This window comes from Ovis canadensis, chromosome 22 (genome assembly GCF_042477335.2).
Source record: "Ovis canadensis isolate MfBH-ARS-UI-01 breed Bighorn chromosome 22, ARS-UI_OviCan_v2, whole genome shotgun sequence".
Lineage (NCBI taxonomy): Eukaryota > Metazoa > Chordata > Mammalia > Artiodactyla > Bovidae > Ovis > Ovis canadensis.
This window is the reverse complement of record NC_091266.1, coordinates 20,745,112-20,766,048: the sequence shown is the minus strand read 5'-3', so window position 1 is coordinate 20,766,048 and position 20,937 is coordinate 20,745,112. Positions and strand designations below refer to the sequence as shown.

Here is a 20,937-nt window from a genome sequence, read left to right as displayed (position 1 = left end):
AGAACTCCAACACAATCCTCCCTAACCAGGAAACCTTGACAAGCCACTGATAGAACCCCACCCACAGTGAGGAAGCTCCATAATAAAGAGAACTCCACAAATTACCAGAATATAAAAAGGCCACCCCAAATGCAGCAATATAACCAAGATGAAGAGACAGAGGAATACTCAGCAGGTAAAGGAACAGGAGAGTTGCCCACCAAACCAAACAAAAGAGGAAGAAGTAGGGAATCTACCAGAGAAGGAATTCCAAATATTGATAGTGAAAATGATCCAAAATCTTGAAATCAAAATGGAATCACAGATAAATAGCCTAGAGACAAGGATTGAGAAGATGCAAGAAAGGTTTAACAAGGACCTAGAAGAAATAAAAAAGAGTCAAAATATAATGAATAACGCAATAAATGAGATCAGAAACACTCTGGAGGCAACAAATAGTAGAATAATGGAGGCAGAAGATAGGATTAGTGAAATAGAAGATAGAATGGTAGAAATAAATGAATCAGAGAGGAAACAAGAAAAACGAATTAAAAGAAATGAGGACAATCTCAGAGACCTCCAGGACGATATGAAACGCTCCAACATTCGAATTATAGGAGTCCCAGAAGAAGAAGACAGAAAGAAAGATCATGAGAAAATCCTTGAGGAGATAATAGTTGAAAACTTCCCTAAAATGGGGAAGGAAATAATCACCCTAGTCCAAGAAACACAGAGAGTTCCAAATAGGATTAACCCAAGGCGAAACACCCCAAGACACATATTAATCAAATTAACAAAGATCAAACACAAAGAACAAATATTAAAAGCAGCAAGGGAAAAACAACAAATAACACACAAGGGGATTCCCATAAGGATAACAGCTGATCTTTCAATAGAAACTCTTCAGGCCAGGAGGGAATGGCAAGACATACTTAAAGTGATGAAAGACAATAACCTACAGCCCAGATTACTGTACCCAGCAAGGATCTCATTCAAATACGAAGGAGAAATCAAAAGCTTTACAGACAAGCAAAAGCTGAGAGAATACAGCACCACCAAACCAGCTCTCCAACAAATCCTTCTAGACAGGAAACACAAAAAGGGTGTATAAACCCAAACCCAAAACAATAAAGTAAATGGCAACGGGATCATACATATCAATAATTACCTTAAACGTAAATGGGTTGAACGCCCCAACCAAAAGACAAAGACTGGCCGAATGGATACAAAAACAAGACCCCTCTATATGCTGCTTACAAGAGACCAACCTCAAAAAAAGGGACACATACAGACTGAAAGTGAAGGGCTGGAAAAAGATATTCCACGCAAATAGAGACCAAAAGAAAGCAGGAGTGGCAATACTCATATCTGATAAAATAGACTTTAAAACAAAGGCTGTGAAAAGAGACAAAGAAGGCCACTACATAATGATCAAAGGAACAATCCAAGAAGAAGATATAACAATTATAAATATATATGCACCCAATATAGGAGCACCGCAATATGTAAGACAAATGCTAACAAGTATGAAAGGGGAAATCAACAATAACACAATAATAGTGGGAGACTTTAATACCCCACTCACACCTATGGACAGATCAACTAAACAGAAAATTAACAAAGAAATGCAAACTTTAAATGATACATTAGATCAGTTAGACCTAATTGATATCTATAGGACATTTCACCCCAAAACAATGAATTTCACCTTTTTTTTTCAAATGCTCATGGAACCTTCTCCAGGATAGATCATATCCTGGGCCGTAAATCTAAACTTGATAATTTAAAAAAAAATCGAAATCATTCCAAGCATCTTTTCTGACCATAATGCAGTAAGATTAGATCTCAATTACAGGAGAAAAACTATTAAAAATTCCAACATATGGAGGTTGAACAACACACTTCTGAATAACCAACAAATCACAGAAGAAATCAAAAAAGAAATCAAAATATGCATAGAAACGAACGAAAATGAAAACACAACAACCCAAAACCTGTGGGACACTATAAAAGCAGTGCTAAGAGGAAAATTCATAGCAATACAGGCATACCTCAAGAAACAAGAAAAAAGTCAAATAAATAACCTAACTCTACAACTAAAGCAACTAGAAAAGGAAGAATTGGAGAACCCCAGAGTTAGTAGAAGGAAAGAAATCTTAAAAATTAGGGCAGAAATAAATGCAAAAGAAACAAAAGAGACCATAGCAAAAATCAACAAAGCCAAAAGCTGGTTCTTTGAAAGGATAAATAAAATTGACAAACCATTAGCCAGACTCATCAAGAAGCAAAGAGAGAAAAATCAAATCAATAAAATTAGAAGTGAAAATGGAGAGATCACAACAGACAACACAGAAATACAAAGGATCATAAGAGACTACTATCAGCAGTTGTATGCCAATAAAATGGACAACATGCAAGAAATGGACAAATTCTTAGAAAAGTACAATTTTCCAAAACTGAACCAGGAAGAAATAGAAATTCTTAACAGACCCATCACAAGCACAGAAATTGAAACTGTAATCAGAAATCTTCCAGCAAACAAAAGCCCAGGTCCAGATGGCTTCACAGCTGAATTCTACCAAAATTTCGAGAAGAGCTAACACCTATCCTCCTCAAACTCTTCCAGAAAATGGCAGAGGAAGGTAAACTTCCAAACTCATTCTATGAGGCCACCATCACCCTAATACCAAAACCTGACAAAGATGTCATAAAAAAGAAAACTACAGGCCAATATCACTGATGAACATAGATGCAAAAATCCTCAACAAAATTCTAGCAATCAGAATCCAACAACACATTAAAAAGATCATACACCATGACCAAGTGGGCTTTATCCCAGGGATGCAAGGATTCTTCAATATCCGCAAATCAATCAATGTAATTCACCACATTAACAAATTGGAAAATAAAAACCATATGATTATCTCAATAGATGCAGAAAAGGCCTTTGACAAAATTCAACATCCATTTATGATAAAAACTCTCCAGAAAGCAGGAATAGAAGGAACATACCTCAACATAATAAAAGCTATCTATGACAAACCCACAGCAAACATTATCCTCAATGGTGAAAAATTGAAAGCATTTCCCCTAAAGTCAGGAACAAGACAAGGGTGTCCACTTTCACCGCTACTATTCAACATAGTTCTGGAAGTTTTGGCCACAGCAATCAGAGCAGAAAAAGAAATAAAAGGAATCCAAATTGGAAAAGAAGAAGTAAAACTCTCCCTGTTTGCAGATGACATGATCCTCTACATGGAAAACCCTAAAGACTCCACCAGAAAATTACTAGAGCTCATCAATGAATATAGTAAAGTTGCAGGATATAAAATCAACACGCAGAAATCCCTTGCATTCCTATACACGAATAATGAGAAAGTAGAAAAAGAAATTAAGGAAACAATTCCATTTACCATTGCAACGAAAAGAATAAAATACTTAGGAATATATCTACCTAAAGAAACTAAAGACTTATATATAGAAAACTATAAAACACTGATGAAAGAAATCAAAGAGGACACTAATAGATGGAGAAATATACCATGTTCATGGATCGGAAGAATCAATATAGTGAAAATGAGTATAGTACCCAAAGCAATTTACAAATTCAATGCAATCCCTATCAAGCTACCAGCCACATTTTTCACAGAACTAGAACGAATAATTTCAAGATTTGTATGGAAATACAAAAAACCTCGAATAGCCAAAGCAATCTTGAGAAAGAAGAATGGAACTGGAGGAATCAACTTGCCTGACTTCAGGCTCTACTACAAAGCCACAGTCATCAAGACAGTATGGTACTGGCACAAAGACAGACATATAGATCAACGGAACAAAATAGAAAGCCCAGAGATAAATCCACACACATATGGACACCTTATCTTTGACAAAGGAGGCAAGAATATACAATGGAGTAAAGACAATCTCTTTAACAAGTGGTGCTGGGAAAACGGGTCAACCACTTGTAAAAGAATTAAACTAGATCACTTTCTAACACCACACACAAAAATAAACTCAAAATGGATTAAAGATCTAAATGTAAGATCAGAAACTATAAAACTCCTAGAGGAGAACATAGGCAAAACACTCTCCGACATAAATCACAGCAGGATCCTCTATGATCCACCTCCCAGAATACTGGAAATAAAAGAAAAAAATAAACAAATGGGATCTAATTAAAATTAAAACCTTCTGCACAACAAAGGAAAATATAAGCAAGGTGAAAAGACAGCCTTCGGAATGGGAGAAAATAATAGCAAATGAAGCAACTGACAAACAACTAATCTCAAAAATATACAAGCAACTTATGCAGCTCAATTCCAGAAAAATAAACGACCCAATCAAAACATGGGCCAAAGAACTAAATAGACGTTTCTCCAAAGAAGACATATGGATGGCTAACAAACACATGAAAAGATGCTCAACATCACTCATTATTAGAGAAATGCAAATCAAAACCACAATGAGGTACCACTTCACACCAGTCAGAATGGCTGCGATCCAAAAATCTGCAAGCAATAAATGCTGGAGAGGGTGCGGAGAAAAGAGAACCCTCCTACACTGTTGGTGGGAATGCAAACTAGTACAGCCACTATGGAGAACAGTGTGGAGATTCCTTAAAAAATTGCAAATAGAACTACCTTATGACCCAGCAATCCCACTTCTGGGCATACACACCAAGGAAACCAGAATGGAAAGAGACACATGTACCCCAATGTTCATCGCAGCACTGTTTATAATAGCCAGGACATGGAAACAACCTAGATGTCCATCAGCAGATGAATGGATAAGAAAGCTGTGGTACATATACACAATGGAGTATTACTCAGCCGTTAAAAAGAATTCATTTGAATCAGTTCTGATGAGATGGGTGAAACTGGAGCCGATTATACAGAGTGAAGTAAGCCAGAAAGAAAAACACCAATACAGTATACTAACACATATATATGGAATTTAGGAAGATGGCAATGACGACCCGGTATGCAAGACAGGAAAAAAGACACAGATGTGTATAACAGACTTTTGGACTCAGAGGGAGAGGGAGAGGGTGGGATGATTTGGGAGAATGGGAATTCTAACATGTATACTATCATGTAAGAATTGAATTGCCAGTCTATGTCTGACACAGGATACAGCATGCTTGGGGCTGGTGCATGGGGATGACCCAGAGAGATGTTCTGGGGAGGGAGGTGGGAGGGGGGTTCATGTTTGGGAACGCATGTAAGAATTAAAGATTTTAAAATTAAAAAAATAAATAAATAAATAAATAAAAAACTTTTGCCAAAGAAGTTGTAATTAATGCATTAATTCTATATTTAGTTTTTAACATGATGCATTTTTATATATGTAAATATGTGTAATATTATTCAGTCATAAAAAAAGGAGAGAATCCTGCCATTGTGACAACATGTACAGACCATAAGGGCCTATGTTAACTGAAATAGGTCAGTGAAGGCAAATACCACATGATCTCACTAATATGTGAAATCTAAATAAAAAAGGAAACTCACAGAAACAGAGAACAAGCTGATGGCTGCCTGAAATAGGAGGAGGGGGGTAGGGGGTGAGGAAACCAGGTAAAGGCAGTCGAAAGGTACAAGCTTCTAGTTATAAGACAAGCAAGTTCTGAGAAAGAATGTACAGTGTGCTAACTACAGTTAAAAATACTATATTGTATGCTTGGTTGCTAAAAGAGTAGATATTAAAAGTCCTCATCATGAGAACAAAATTAACTATATGAGGTGATGAATGTTAAATAAGTTATCTTAGTAATTATTTTGTAATACATAATTTTTCAAATTATTGCCTTGCACAGTTTTAAATGAATACAATGTTGCATGTCAATTATATCTCAATAAAGCTGGAAAAATAGTTATAGTTACATATCTCCTAGGAGAAGGCAATGGCACCCCACTCCAGTACTCTTGCCTGGAAAATCCCATGGATGGAGGAGCCTGGTGGGCTGCAGTCCACGGGGTCGCTACAGTCGGATAGGACTGAGCGACTTCACTTTCACTTTTCACTTCCATGCATTAGAGAAGGAAATGACAACCCACTCCAGTGTTCTTGCCTGGAGAATCCCAGGGACAGGGGAGCCTCATGAGCTGCCGTCTGTGGGGTCACACAGAGTCGGACACGACTGAAGTGACTTAGCAGCAGCAGCAGCAGATATCTCCTACCCAGCTTTTTTAAATCTATATGGCATCCCTAGTTATTAAATTTTGAAAGAAGTTTAAAAAGGCTGACAGGTTGTTCTGACAAACCAGACTTAGCATCAACATTTTCCCTTAAATAGGGTAATTTATTATTTAGAATCCATTAGATAAAGATTTTGGAGAAGGCAATGGCACCCCACTCCAGTACTCTTGCCTGGAAAATCCCACAGACGGTGGAGCCTGGTGGGCTGCAGTCCATGGGGTCGCTAAGAGTCGGACACGACTGAAGCGACTCAGCACCAGCAGATAAAGATTTAAATGTCCATTTTCTAGAAACTGATTCACCAGGCTTACTATGTCTGATTGGCAATTTTATTTTCCTCTCTTTTTTGTATAATGCCATACATTGAGAAATGAAAATATAGAAATAAAATAATCATGTAAACACCTCTTACACCTGGAAAAAAATATATATATATATACACACACACACACATATATATATGCACAATAGCATTTTTGAAGACATTTTTAAAATGCTAAATTTTTTAACTTTATTTTGATGTGGACAATTTTTAAAGTCTTTACTGACTTTGCTTCCATTTTCTATGTTTTTTTTCTTTGGGATTCAAAGTTCAGCTTACACCGTAGAAATTACATGCTTACCAGGTTTTCAATGTCTTCCCAATACTCATAGGACAAAACTCAAATCTTTAATGTGCCCCAAATTTTTGCCTCATCTTACAGTAGCTTATTTTCATTCTTTTTTCCTCAGCCATACAGACCTTCTTTAAATCTTGGAATGTGTTTTCTTCCTTTTCAATTTAGAATTTTTATAGAATCAATTTCTTTTTAATTCCTGAACCCACTATATTCCTTTACCTACAAGTCTAATTATTACTTATTTATATCTCAACTCTTGTTGTTGTTGTTTTTTTTAATTTGCTCTGATGTCCCCCATTGCTGCATTGTATATTTGTTTTATGTGCTCATAAAACTATGTTCCTTTCTTCAATGTTACTTAGAAATTTGTATTTATAATCTGTTTTTTATGATCATTTCATTAATTTTTGCCTACTACCCATAAAATCTCTGAGGATATGAATCATGTCGACTTTGTTCAGTGTTACTATTTCTACTGCAGTTATGTGTTCAGTCAATATCCACTGATAGAATGAGAAAAGAAAGTAATGCAACTTGAATACGGCAGTCATTTTACATCATTTTAAACATTTTCAATGGTTGTGTTTTCCTATGAATTATACACTTTAGAGAGAGCATGGGTTCCCTACTAACTGTTCTGTTTTATACTCTGTGTATAGTATTGTGCTGACATTTTAAAATATCATTAAATTAGTGGACAACTATACTGGGTGAACTAAAAAAATTTAAAGTAAAATAGTTTTGATTTTTCTGCTTCATCTTTTTCATCCTACTCTGAACTGAAATTCACAGCTCAAAGAACATTCTGAGAACTTCTGTAAAAAGACAAGTAAAATATACCATCAGTGAGGCAGAAATAGGCTTCACAAACAATTCTGTAAGGGACCTGGACATCTTAAACTTGACTCTAAACTGTGGGAATATATCTCTATATGACAATTGTTGAAGGAGTTATTTCATTTATAAAGATGATTAGAAGATGATAGCAAGAATAACAACTACTTTCTTAAGCATGTTTTCTGAACCTACTAATGTATAAAGCTCTTTATCTCATATATAAAGTAATTGTTGGATCCTCAGGGAGCTTAGGTAACTTGCCCAAACTCAATGAACAGATGATGAGTGTTGCAGCCAGGATTTAAACCTTAGGACCCCATTAATTATGTTATTTTTCTTCTAAAAAATTTACATTTACTATGAACAAAATAAAAGTAGAGTACCACATTATATGTTGTACTTGAACCAAAATTTCTCACAGGCAGAAATGCAACGAAAGAAGATAATATATAATAACTCTTTTTATAGAAGAGCTTGCTTTAAATTCTAAACAGTGTATTTAAAATGAACTGTTAGAACTTGAGTCCTTTATTGTTGGAAGACTTGCTTCACTCTGCTCTATGAGCAAATGTCAAACTATACATAACCTTGAAAATGTGAAGGAGAAATTGAATTCCATGAGGATACAGAGAAAGCCTATGAAACCTGAAATGAAGGATTGTCAGAGTTACTCTTTCAATAGTCAAAGAGGCAAAATATATTATCTTTGAGGCAAGATAGTAGTAGTGCCATAAAAAGACAGGAAAGGTTATCTTCAAGTAAAGTCAGCTCTTATATCGAATGATAAATCTAAATTAAAAGAGAAAACAACGTTAGTAATTCAATGATGCTCTCTGAATGTCAGTTTACTTTATATTTTTAGTTTTCATGTAGCTTTCTTTTTCATTCTTTGAAGTCAAAAACAATAGTTTTCTCTAAACTACTGTATTTATTGATTAAAAATCTTTTTTCAAAATTCCCAAGTCCGAATTTATATGGTTTATATAAGAATAAAGGCAATGTTCCTCAATATGTGGCAATTTTAATTTTCTTGAATAATAAAATAACTAAAACTGCTCACTTACCATTTTCTTGACCATTATGATAGCATTGTTTTTATTTTTCATAGTATATAAATATGGATTTCTGGAGTTTAAATTATGCTTTTTCTCTATTTTTGTATATCAGGAAGTAGACTTATTTTTTAGAGTTCTTTGTAAAATCTACTCTGTCTTTATTCAGTATAAAACCATTTGAGGAACTTATATTGGATAAAAATAGTGCAAAATGTTTTGTATTTTATTTACTATAAGATTAATTCACATTAATCTGCAAAGTATCAATTTTTACTTTAATAGGAAAACTAATATGATTATGTTTTTCTTTCAAGGGTATTTTAATTTTTTTAAAAAAAGATAGGATGTTTATATGTATGTTATTCTTATTTTGGATTTGATATATTACATTTGGATAATACTAAAAATTGAAAATGATTTATGATATTTTTTAAGAGTTAGCAAAATAACAACCTGTTCAAGAGGTTAATAAAAAGACCTTAGGAATATTTGCCCCTTCTGTTTTCTATATATACAAATATAAATTTTGAGTTTCTATTTTTTGGAAGTTACATTTTAATATACATAAATCCCTAAAAATTAATATAATAAATATGACATTAAATCATGCAAAGTTTAATAGTCAATGTTGATGCACTTCCATTTTAAATAAATATCAAAATATATCTATATGGGTAACATATTTTTTCAGAAAATCTGTAAACAATTGTCTTTGGTAAAATCGTGATAAGTTGTATAGGATACTGCATTTCCCATTCAAAATCAATATTCACATTTAGACTGTATGATCTATTCCAGACATGTTGACCTTTCCATGATATTTACCTCTAAAACTCATGACAAGTGAATCCCAGTGCGCTTAAGTCTTAGTTCATCATCTTGAGAAGGCCAAATGTCATTCTGCTAAATGCTAACTCACTTGACCTACAGGAGTCAATCTAGTCTCAAGTAATGCTATATGTCTGAACTACTACTGGGATTTTGATATTTCTGTTTGGATTAAATGAAAGATGTATAAAAGGTGTTTTCTGACTATGACAGTAAAAGTGTTTTCCAGAAGATCCAAGTAATAATTGGCTGAAAACCTCTTATCAGTTATGGACACATGTGGTAGCAATGAGGGTGCCTCATAGAGCTCTGACTATAGGAAGCACACATAACCAAGGTTCTAGTCGCTGTGCTCTGCTGTATTTGTTGCTCTTCAGTCATTAAGTCATGTCTGACTCTTTGAGACCCCATGGACTGCAGCCCATCAGGCTGCCCTGTCCTTCACTATCACCGGAGTAGCTCAGATTCATGACCACTGAGTCGAAGATGCCATCCAACCGTCTCATCCTCTGTTCTCCCCTTCTCCTCTTGCCCTCAATCTTTCCCAGCATCAGGGTCTTGTCTAATGAGTCAGCTCTTCGCATCAGATGGCCAAAGTATGGAACTTCAGCAATACTCCTTCCAATTAACATTCAGAGTTGATTTCCTTTGGGATTGACTGGTTTGATCTTTTTCCTGCCCAAGGGACTCTCAAGAGTCTTCTCCAGCACGACAATTGAAAGCATCAATTCTTCAGTGCTCAGAATTTTTTATTGGCTAACTTTCACATCTGTTAATGTTGATGGGAAAAACCAGAGCTTTGACTATGTGGACCTTTGTCAGCAAAGGGCTATCTTTGCTTTTTAAATATGCAGCCTATGTTTGTAATATTTTTTCTGTTTATAAAAAGATCATTTTCCTAAGATCTGCTTATAGAGAGTGATAAACAAAAGCAGATGTTAAGGCAATTCCCTTCCTGGGAAACATAAGATATCTCTGCTATGGTTTGACTCCCCAGATATCATGCAGAAACTTGCTAAAATGATACATTAGTCACTCAAATGACACAGTAGGCTAGGATGTTATTTATGAGCTTTCTCCCTGTTCTTCACTTGAGGTCAGAATGCATGTGCTTTATATGTTCTTCTAGCCTTACTCTGCTTCCTTCTCATTTCTCTCCCACGGATTTTTCCTCTAATAAAATACTTGCTTGCTAAATCTCATCGTGATGTCTGATTGTTAGAAGACAAACCTGAACTAACACATGACCTTAAGGGGATCAAAATTCCAAGGGAGTATTAGTATTTTGAATATATAAATTAAATTCAAAATATTCATGACCATTTACAGAAAAAGTTCTAGAAACAAAGATGAAAAATTTAAAAGGATATCAGTATAGAATTTAATATACACATTACAGTATTCATATATTGACATATTAAAATGAAGATGAATAAATTGAATGCTTAATATATGTTAATTTATGTGGGGACAAAAAAGAAAAAAGAAAGCCCTGACTGTGATAGTTAACCATTATTAAAAATAACAATGCAGCAGAGCTTGTCATATGAACTTATTTAACTAGAATGAGAAACTGGAATGTATATTTCTTTCAGTGCAGCAACTACATGGTTACTATCATTTTTTTTCTTCCATATTAATGGCAGGCATTACCATGTATGCAGAGTTCTCTTTCCCAATAAGTACAACCCTAATCAAAATACCTGCTCATAATTAAGAGGAGAGTATTATTTGTCACACCTCCCCTTAAGGAAGAAGTTTAGCTCAGTTTTACTACAACTATAGCAAAACATGCCACCCCAAAATAGACTGCTTTGGTATATTGATTATTTTGGGCAGTAGGTACTTAAAAAATGGCAAATGCAGTGAGAAGCTTTTTTTGAGTTCCCTTATCTATCTAAAGACAGATCTTCCAAAAGGAATTTAATCATCATGAATTCTTTTCAAGGAGTTTCACTGACCAGGAAAGATTGAATCTTTTCACAGGAGAGGAGACTAGAATTGGATAGCACATCCAGGCAAACTCTGCCTGAACTATCATACATTCCATCTGTTCTAAGGGTCCCATTCACATTTCCTAAAATTATTTACTACCGCCCAAGAGGCCTGCACCTCCCTCCCCATTTCCTATTAAGATTGTATCTAATCCAGAATTCTAAAGCCACCTGTTTGAATTATCCATCTTCCTATGTATATCTCATGTATGCATGAGATACATGTGTTTATAAACTTGTTCACTTTTCTCTGGTTAATTTGTCTTTTATGACAAGAATCTCAGTTAATAAATCTGAAGGATACAAGAAAAGATATTTTTCTTTCCCTACATAGTCACATTATTTGAAATGACTAAACTATAGAATTGATGAAAGTTTGGAAAAAAATGCATAAAAATAATTTAAAGGAGTAAATATGCTGATAATAACCTCAGCATGAAGAATAACTTCCCAATATTCATAACTATACAAAGATTGAAGAGGCAAATTTCTCATAACTGTAAGTTTCTTAGAGGAACCCAGTCAACTTTGTGGCAAGGATATTGGAGGAATCAAAAATTAAATTATTAGCCTGAATAAATGGTCTTTATGGCCTATTTCATTCATTTCATGGTATGACTTTTAGAATAGAATTTTTATGAGTAGGATTAACCTATTTTTCTGTCTTCTAATGAAAATCAAATGGTGAAAAATGGTTTAAATTATATAAGACTGAATATGTTTTAGAGAAACTTAATTGTCTGAATGGTAATAACTCAAAATTTATGATTATTTGTGTAAAGTTATGACCAACCTAGATAGCATATTGAAAAGCAGAGACATTGCTTTGCCAGCAAAGATCTGTCTAGCTTAGGCTATGATTTTTCCAGTGGTCATGTGTGGATGTGAGAGTTGGACTGTGAAGAAAGCTGAGCGCTGAAGAATTGATGCTTGTTTTTTAAAAAAAATGATGATGGTTATTATTTTCTACTTTACAATATTGTATTGGTTTTGCCACATATCAACATGAATCTGCCATGGGTGTACACATGTTCCCAATCCTGAACTCCACTCCCACCTCCCTGCCCCACACCATCGCAGCACTGTTTATAATAGCCAGGACATGGAAGCAACCTAGATGTCCATCAGCAGATGAATGGATAAGAAAGTTGTGGTACATATACACAACGGAGTATTACTCAGCCATTAAAAAGAATACATTTGAATCAGTTCTAATGAGGTGGATAAAACTGGAGCTGATTAAAAAGAGTGAAGTAAGCCAGAAAGAAAAACACCAATACAGTATACTAATGAATTGATGCTTTTGAACTGTGGTGTTGGAGAAGACTCTTGAGAGTCCCTTGGATTGCAAGGACATCCAACCAGTCCATTCTGAAGGAGATCAACCCTGGGATTTCTTTGGAAGGAATGATGCTAAAGCTGAAACTCCAGTACTTTGGCCACCTCATGCGAAGAGTTGACTCATTGGAAAAGACTCTGATGCTGGGAGGGATTGGGGACAGGAGGAGAAGGGGACGACAAAGGATGAGATGGCTGGATGGCATCACTGACTCGATGAACCTGAGTCTGTGTGAACTCCGGGAGTTGGTGATGGACAGGGAGGCCTGGCGTGCTGCGATTCATGGGGTCGCAAAGAGTCAGATACGACTGAGCGACTGAACTGAACTGAACTGAGCAGCTAATAATTAGACTTATTGGGGGAAAAAAAAAATGAAGTCAGCTGCATTATTTTGAGAAGGGAGGGTTGCTTCAAAAACCAAAAATAAAGAAATGTCATTAACTATAAGAAATTTATTTCAAGGGAAGGAAAGAGAGGGAGAATAAAGCGGGATGATTTGAAAATCAAATATGATCCAATAAAAAATAAAAACATATACAGGAAAAATGTAGGATGAACAAAGATAGGCAACTGTGGAAAAGTAATTAAACAATGTGATGAGGCCAAAAAAGAGATACACATTATTTTATCAAAGTCTGTTTTTATACAATTATATTAGACTTCATTTGCTATTATTTATTTCCCCCCTAGTACAGGGAAGGAAACCCTGACACTCGGAGTTTTTAATTGCCTGTTTTCAGGGGGAAAAGGTGAGATTAGAATGCCCTTCTTGCATCTACTTTTTTTTTTTTAAGTGCTTTCACCTCCAAATAAATCTATGTCAAGTAGCATATTCTGCCATTCTTTAACTCTAACAAAAAGGATAATTAAGGATTAATCACATTGCTTAGCATCTCTGGAATTTTTGTGCATTCCGCTGAGACAGTAATTGAACCTGAAAAAAAAAAATAACAGAGGGAAGGGGACATATGAAGTTAACACATTTCTGCCTTTATTTCTTTCTGGTCCCCTTTATTTCTCATTCATTTCTCTTTGTTTCTCTCTCACTCTCTTCCCCACTCCCTTTCTCTCCCCCTCTTTTTCTTTCATGAAGTGAAACTGTGTCAGTCTTCACAGCAATTTGAAATATTGTAGGCATTTTAACAAAGATTCTGGTTGACCATATAAAAAGAATATACCATAAACGAATAAAACACTTTCTCATAAATAGTAGTTTTAAGATGACAAACTGGAAAATATTGTAACATATAATTTTTAAAAAGCTTCTAAAATGATTAATATATTATGGGATTAGTCATAACTAGCTAATATGACAACAAATCTAAATTTATTGTTCACATAACAGTTCATTGAGGGCTTCTTAAGCAAGCAGCTCTTCTCTAAGCAGAGATTCAGAGACCTAGGTCCCTTTTATCTTGTATTTCTACAACTGTCAACATATGGATCCCAAAGTTCCTCGGGTATTGTTTCCATTTCACTCACCCAAGGGAAAAAGGTTAATTGAGGCCAAGAAATGGTGTAGACAATATTGTTCCACATTTTATTGGCCAGAACTCAGTCACAGGGATCCACTAGCAAGTGAGACTAGGATAAGTGCGCTAGCTGTATAGCCAGGAGGGAGAAGAAAGGATTTAGGAAGGATCCAGGCATTTCTGCTATTCACTATTCAAAAAATCTTTTAAAAAATGGAGAGATAATTGATGAAGAAAATAGTTTTCACCCTTAGGTTTCTTTTTAAAAATAGTTCACATTTTACATCAAATTTAAGCCTATGTAAATATTTAAGTACAAAGGAGAAGGGGACCACAGAGGATAAGATGTTTGGATGGCATCATCGACTCAATGGACATGAGTCTGAGCAAACACCAGGATATAGTGAAGGACAGGAAAGCCTGGCATACTGCAGTCCATGGGTTTGCAGAGGGTCAGACATGACTGAGGGACTGAACAACAACAACAAAATTTACATTTATTCGTAATGCAGCATTTTCTATCAGTATTTGACATGACTTTTGTATTATCCAGGTTTTCTGGCTGAATGACAGAAAAAAAAAAAAATCCTGTTTAGTATCTAAACACTATTAAGTCCATTATGGCAATTATACTGATTCTTATATAGAATTTTCTTTGTAAACTGTAAGATGCAACAAGATTACGTAAATGCCTTTATGTGCCAGAATAATAAATGAACTTGATAGTCAAGGGCACTATTTGCAATTGTTAGAAATGTTCTTCTGGAAGGTCAAAGAATTCTTCCACATATTCTAATGTGACTATTTTAATTTTAGCACCAAATAATTGGCTAGCTTTTCTTCTCAGTTAACAGCTTTATTAATGAAATCTACCTGCAGTTAGTAGTTTTATGCAGAGACGATAAGAAATGGTAAATTATTCATTGAACAAAACATCCGTATTTTTAAAAGTGACATTAAACAAAGACACTTAAAAAAAAGAAATTGTTCGAGCAATGCCCTAATGCAATACATGATCTTGGCCTTAATGTGCAATATTTTAGCTAAAAGAGTTAATGAGCACTATAATGGAGAGATCTGGAGGGAAATATCTATTACTAAGGAAGTGGTTCCAAGGAAAGCACAGGGAAAAAAAAAGAAATAAAGGACATCAATTACTGAGTTTATTTAAAGGGAAGGTGTTACACAGGACACTTTTTTCTTCTTTGGGGACTTTCAAAGAAAGACTAGATTTGAGGTGAGAAGCTTTAGAGAACAAGAGTGGGAATTATGTTGAGTTGAAGCTGAGGGATATCTGAACTGACCTAAAATACTAGGTACAAGTTTTGTAACAATCTGATCTAGGTAAGTGGAGAAATAACTCCAGAAAGAATGAAAGGATAGAGGCAAAGCAAAAACAACACCCAGTTGTGGATATGACTGGTGATAGAAGAAAGGTCCAATGCTGTAAAGAGCAATATTGCATAGGAACCTGGAATGTCAGGTCCATGAATCAAGGCAAATTGGGAGTGGTCAAACAGGAGATGCTAACAGTAAATTTTAACATTCTAGGAATCAGCAAACTAAGATGGACTGGAATGGGTGAATTTAACTCAGATGACCATTATATCTACTACTGTAAGCAGGAATCCCTTAGAAGAAATGGAGTATCCATGATAGTCAACAAAAGTCTGAAATGTAGTACTTGGATGCAATCTCAAAAATGACAGAATGATCTCTGTTCATTTCCAAGGCAAACCATTTAGTATCACAGTAATCCAAGTCTATGCCCTGACCAGTAATGCTGAAGAAGCTGAAGTTGAACAGTTTTATGAAGACCTTCAAGACATTCTAGAACTAACATCCAAAAAAGATGTCCTTTTCATTATAGGGGGCTGGAATGCAAAAGTAGGGAAGTCAAGAAACATCTGGAGTAACAGGCAAACTTGGCCTTGGAGTACAGAATGAAGCACGTCAAAGGCTAACAGAGATGTGCCAAGAAAACACACTGGTCATAGCAAACACCCTCTTCCAACAACACAAGAGAAGATTCTACACATGGACATAACAAGATGGTTGACACTGACATCAGATTGATTATATTCTTTGCAGCCAAAGATGGAGAAACTCTATACAGTCAGCAAAAACAAGACCTGGAGCTGACTGTGGCTCAGATCATGAACTCCTTATTGCCAAATTCAGATTGAAATTGAAGAAAATGGAGAAAACTACTAGACCATTCAGATATGACCTAAATCAAATCCCTTATGACTGGGATTTTGATATACAAGTGGAAGCAGGAAATAGATTTAAAGGACTAGGTCTGATAGACAGAGTGCCTGAAGAACTATAGACAGAGGTGTGTGACCTCATATAGGAAACAGGAATCAAGATCATTTCCAAGAAAAAGAAACACAAAAGTCAAAACAGTTGTCTGAGGAGGCCATACAAATAGCTGTGAAAAGAAGAGAAGCTAAAGGAAAGGAGAACAGGAAAGATATACCCATTTGAGTGCAGAGTTCCAAAGAATAGCAAGAAGAGGTAACAAAGCCTTCCTCAGCAATCAAAGCAAAGAAATAGAGGAAAACAATAGAATGGGAAAGACTAGAGATCTCTTCAAGTAAATTAGAGACAAAAGGGAACATTTCATGCAAAGATGAGCTCAATAAAGGACAGAAATGGTAGGTACCTAACAGAAGCAGAAGATGTTAAGAAGAGGTAGCAAGAGTATACAGAAGAACTGCACAAAAAAATGTTCACAACCCAGATAATCATGATGGTGTGATCACTCACCTCAGTTCCGTTCAGTTCAGTCGCTCAGTCGTGTCTGACTCTTTGCAACCCCATGAATCGTAGCACACCAGGCCTCACTGTCCATCACCAAATCCCTGAGTTCACTCAGACTCAGGTTCATCGAGTCAGTGATGCCATCCAGCCATCTCTTCCTCTGCTGTCCCCTTCTCCTCCTGCCCCCAATCCCTCTCAGCCTCAGAGTCTTTTCCGATGAGTCAACTCTTCACATAAGGTGGCCAGAGAAATGGAGTTTCAGCTTAAACATCATTCCTTCCAAAGAAATCCCAGGGCTGATCTTCAGAATGGACTGGTTGGATGTCCTTGCAGTCCAAGGGACTCTCAAGAGTCTTCTCCAACACCACAGTTCAAAAGCATCAATTCTTTGGCCCTCAGCCTTCTTCACAGTCCAAATCTCACATCCATACATGACCACAGGAAAAACCATAGCCTTGACTAGACGGACCTTAGTCGGCAAAGTAATGTCTCTGCTTTTGAATATGCTATTTAGGTTGGTCATAACTTTTCTTCTGAGGAGTAAGTGTCTTTTAATTTCATGGCTGCAGTCACCATCTGTGGTGATTTTGGAGCCCAAAAAATAAATCCTGACACTGTTTCCACTGTTTCCCCATCTATTTCCCATGAAGTGATGGGACCAGATGCCATGATCTTCATTTTCTGAATGTTGAGCTTTAAGCCAACTTTTTCACTCTCTTCTTTCACTTTCGTCATGAGGTTTTTTAGTTCCTTTTCACTTTCTGCCATAAGGATGGTGTCATCTGCATGTCTAAGGTTATTGATATTTCTCCCGGCAATCTTGATTCCAGCTTGTGTTTCTTCCAGTCCAGCGTTTCTCATGATGTACTCTGCATATAAGTTAAATAAGCAGGGTGCCAATATACAGCCTTGACGTGCCCCTTTTTCTATTTGGAACCAGTCTGTTGTTCCATGTCCAGTTCTAACTGTTGCTTCCCTACCTGCATACAGATTTCTCAAGAGGCAGGTCAGGTGATCAGGTATTCCCATTTCTCTCAGAATTTTCCACTGTTTATTGTGACCCACACAGGCAAAGGCTTTGGCATAGTCAATAAAACAGAAATAGATGTTTTCCTGGAACTCTCTCGCTTTTTCCATGGTCCGATCACTCACCTAGAGCCAGACATTCTGGAACGTGAAGTCAAGTGGTCCTTAGGAAGCATCACTACGAACAAAGTTATTGGAGGTGATGGAATTCCAGTTAAGCTATTTCAAATCCTGAAAGATGATGCTGTGAAAGTGCTGTACTCAATTTATCAGCAAATTTGGAATAATCAGCAGTGGCCACAGGACTGGAAAAGGTCAGTTTTCATTCCAATCTCAAAGAAAGGCAGTGACAAAGAATCCTCATACTACTGCACAGTTGCACTCATCTCACCTGCTAGTATAGTAATGCTTAAAATTATCCAAGCCAGGCTTCAGCAAAACATAAACAGTGAACTTCAAGATGTTCATGCTGGTTTTCGAAAAGGCAGAGGAACCAGAAATCAAATTGCCAACATCCACTGGATCAACCAAAAAGCTAGAGAGTTCCAGAAAACATCTATTTCTGCTTTATTGACAGTTCAAAGCCTTTGACTGTGTGGATCACAAATAAACTGTGGAAAATTCTGAAAGACATGGGAATACCCGACCACCTGACCTGCCTCTTGAGAAACCTGTATGTAGGTCTGGAAGCAACATTTACAACTGGACATGAACAACAGACTGGTTCCAAATAGGAAAAGGGGCACGTCAAGGCTGTATATTGTCACCCTGCTTATTTAACTTCTATGCAGAGTACCTCATGAGAAAAGCTGGGCTGGAGGAAGCACAAGGTGGAATCAAGATTGCCAGGAGAATTATCAATAACATCAGATATGCAGATGACACCACCCTTATGGCAGAAAGTGAAGAAGAACTAAAGAGCCTCTTGATGAAAGTGAAAGAGGAGAGTGAATAACTTGGCTTAAAAAGCTCAACTTTCAGAAAATGAAGATCATGGCATCCAGTCCCATAACTTCATGGCAAATAAATGGGGAAACATTGGAAACAGTGTCAGACTTTATTTTTCTGGGCTCTGATACCACTGCTGATGGTGATTGCAGCCATGAAATTGAAAGATGCTTACTCCTTGGAAAGTGAAAGTGAAGTCGCTCAGTCGTGTCCAACTCTTTGTGCCACCGTGGACTATAGACCACCACGCTCCTCTGTCTATGGGATTCTCCAGGCAAGAACACTGGAGTGGGTTGCCATTTTCTTCTCCACTCCTTGGAAGGAAAGTTATAACCAACCTAGACAGCATATTGAAAAGCAGAGACATTACTTTGCAAACAAAGTGAAAAGTGAAAGTGAAGTCGCTCAGTCGTGTCCAACTCTTTGCGACCCCGTGGACCGTAGCCCACCAGGCTCCTCTGTCCATGGGATTCTCCAGGCAAGAATATTGGAGTGGGTTGCCATTTCCTTCTCCAGGGGATCTTCCTGACCCAGGGATCGAACCCAGGTCTCCTGCATTGAGGCAGACGCTTTAACCTCTGAGCCACCAGGGAAGCCCCTAAGGTCCGTCTAATCAAGGCTATGGATTTTCCAGTGGTCATGTATGAATGTGAGAGTTGGACTGTGAAGAAAGCTGAGCACCGAAGAATTGATGTTTTTGACCTGCGGTTTTGGAGAAGACTCTTGAGAGTCCCTTGGACTGCAAGGAGATCCAACCAGTCCATCCTAAAAGAGATCAGGCCTGGGTGTTCATTGGAAGGACTGATGTTGAAGCTGAAACTCCAATACTTTGGCCACCTGATGCAAAGAACTGACTCATTGGAAAAGACCCTGATGCTGGAAAAGATTGAAGGTGGGAGAAGAAAGGGATGGTAGAGGATGAGATAGATGGTTGGATGGCATCACCGACTCAATGGACATGAGTGGGGTTGCAAAGAGTTGGACACAACTGAGCTACTGAACTGAACTCTTCAGTAGACTCTGAAAGTCTACTCTTTCTTCAAGAAGCAGCTCAAAACTATGGTGATCATATTCAGACACCATTAAGTGTGTCTCTAACATGCTTCCTTAGTATTTTGACCTTCTATTATTGTGTTTTTGCAGTGTATTATGCTTTTCATATAGTTCTTTGCTTCCAACCCATAGTTGTGAGCCTCTGGAGTGTAACGACTTTTGTCTTTGTCCAGAAAGAGTAAATAGAGAAATACAGTATATAGTGAGTCTCCATTCAATGTTTTTGAGAAAACTGTCTCCAACGGGTCCTAACACACTAATAAAAGTACATTAATATTTTAACTTAATTGAATTTTGAAAAATCATGAAGGAAATTATGCTGTATTTGCAGGTGAGCTTTACACAATATCCTTTCACTTACATCCAATCATGAAACAACCATGAACATATAGTAATTTTAGTGTCATTATTTTTTCAATAAATTCTCTTTCTAATACACACAGTGAACTGAACTGTGTTCCCCTGAAATTCATATTTGACATCCTATCCTTCAGTGGGATGTTATTTGGAGATGGGATCTTGGGAGGTATCTAGGTTTAGATGAGATCATGAAGCAGGGACACTTATCTTGGGGTTAGTGCCTTTGTAGGAAAAGATACCAGAGACATGCTTTCTTTCACTTTCCTCTATGTCAGGTTATAGCAACAAGGCAACAGTCTGCAAGCCAGGAAGAGACCTTTCACCAGAACCCAATCATGCTAAATCCCTAATCTTGAACTTCCAGCCTCCAGAGCTGTGTGAAAATAATGTCTGTTGTTTAAGACACAGAATCCTTGAAATTTGTTACGATAGCCTCACCTGACTAAGAATATATATACTGAT

At 36.6% G+C, this 20,937-nt stretch overlaps 1 protein-coding gene across 5 annotated transcripts in view; it reads right to left on the bottom strand.

Annotated features, from left to right (window-relative positions):
* The window catches only part of PCDH15 (protocadherin related 15), a 1,084,160-nt gene that overhangs the window by 192,173 nt on the left and 871,050 nt on the right, over positions 1–20,937 (bottom strand). The gene's annotated exons all lie outside the window — the stretch shown is intronic.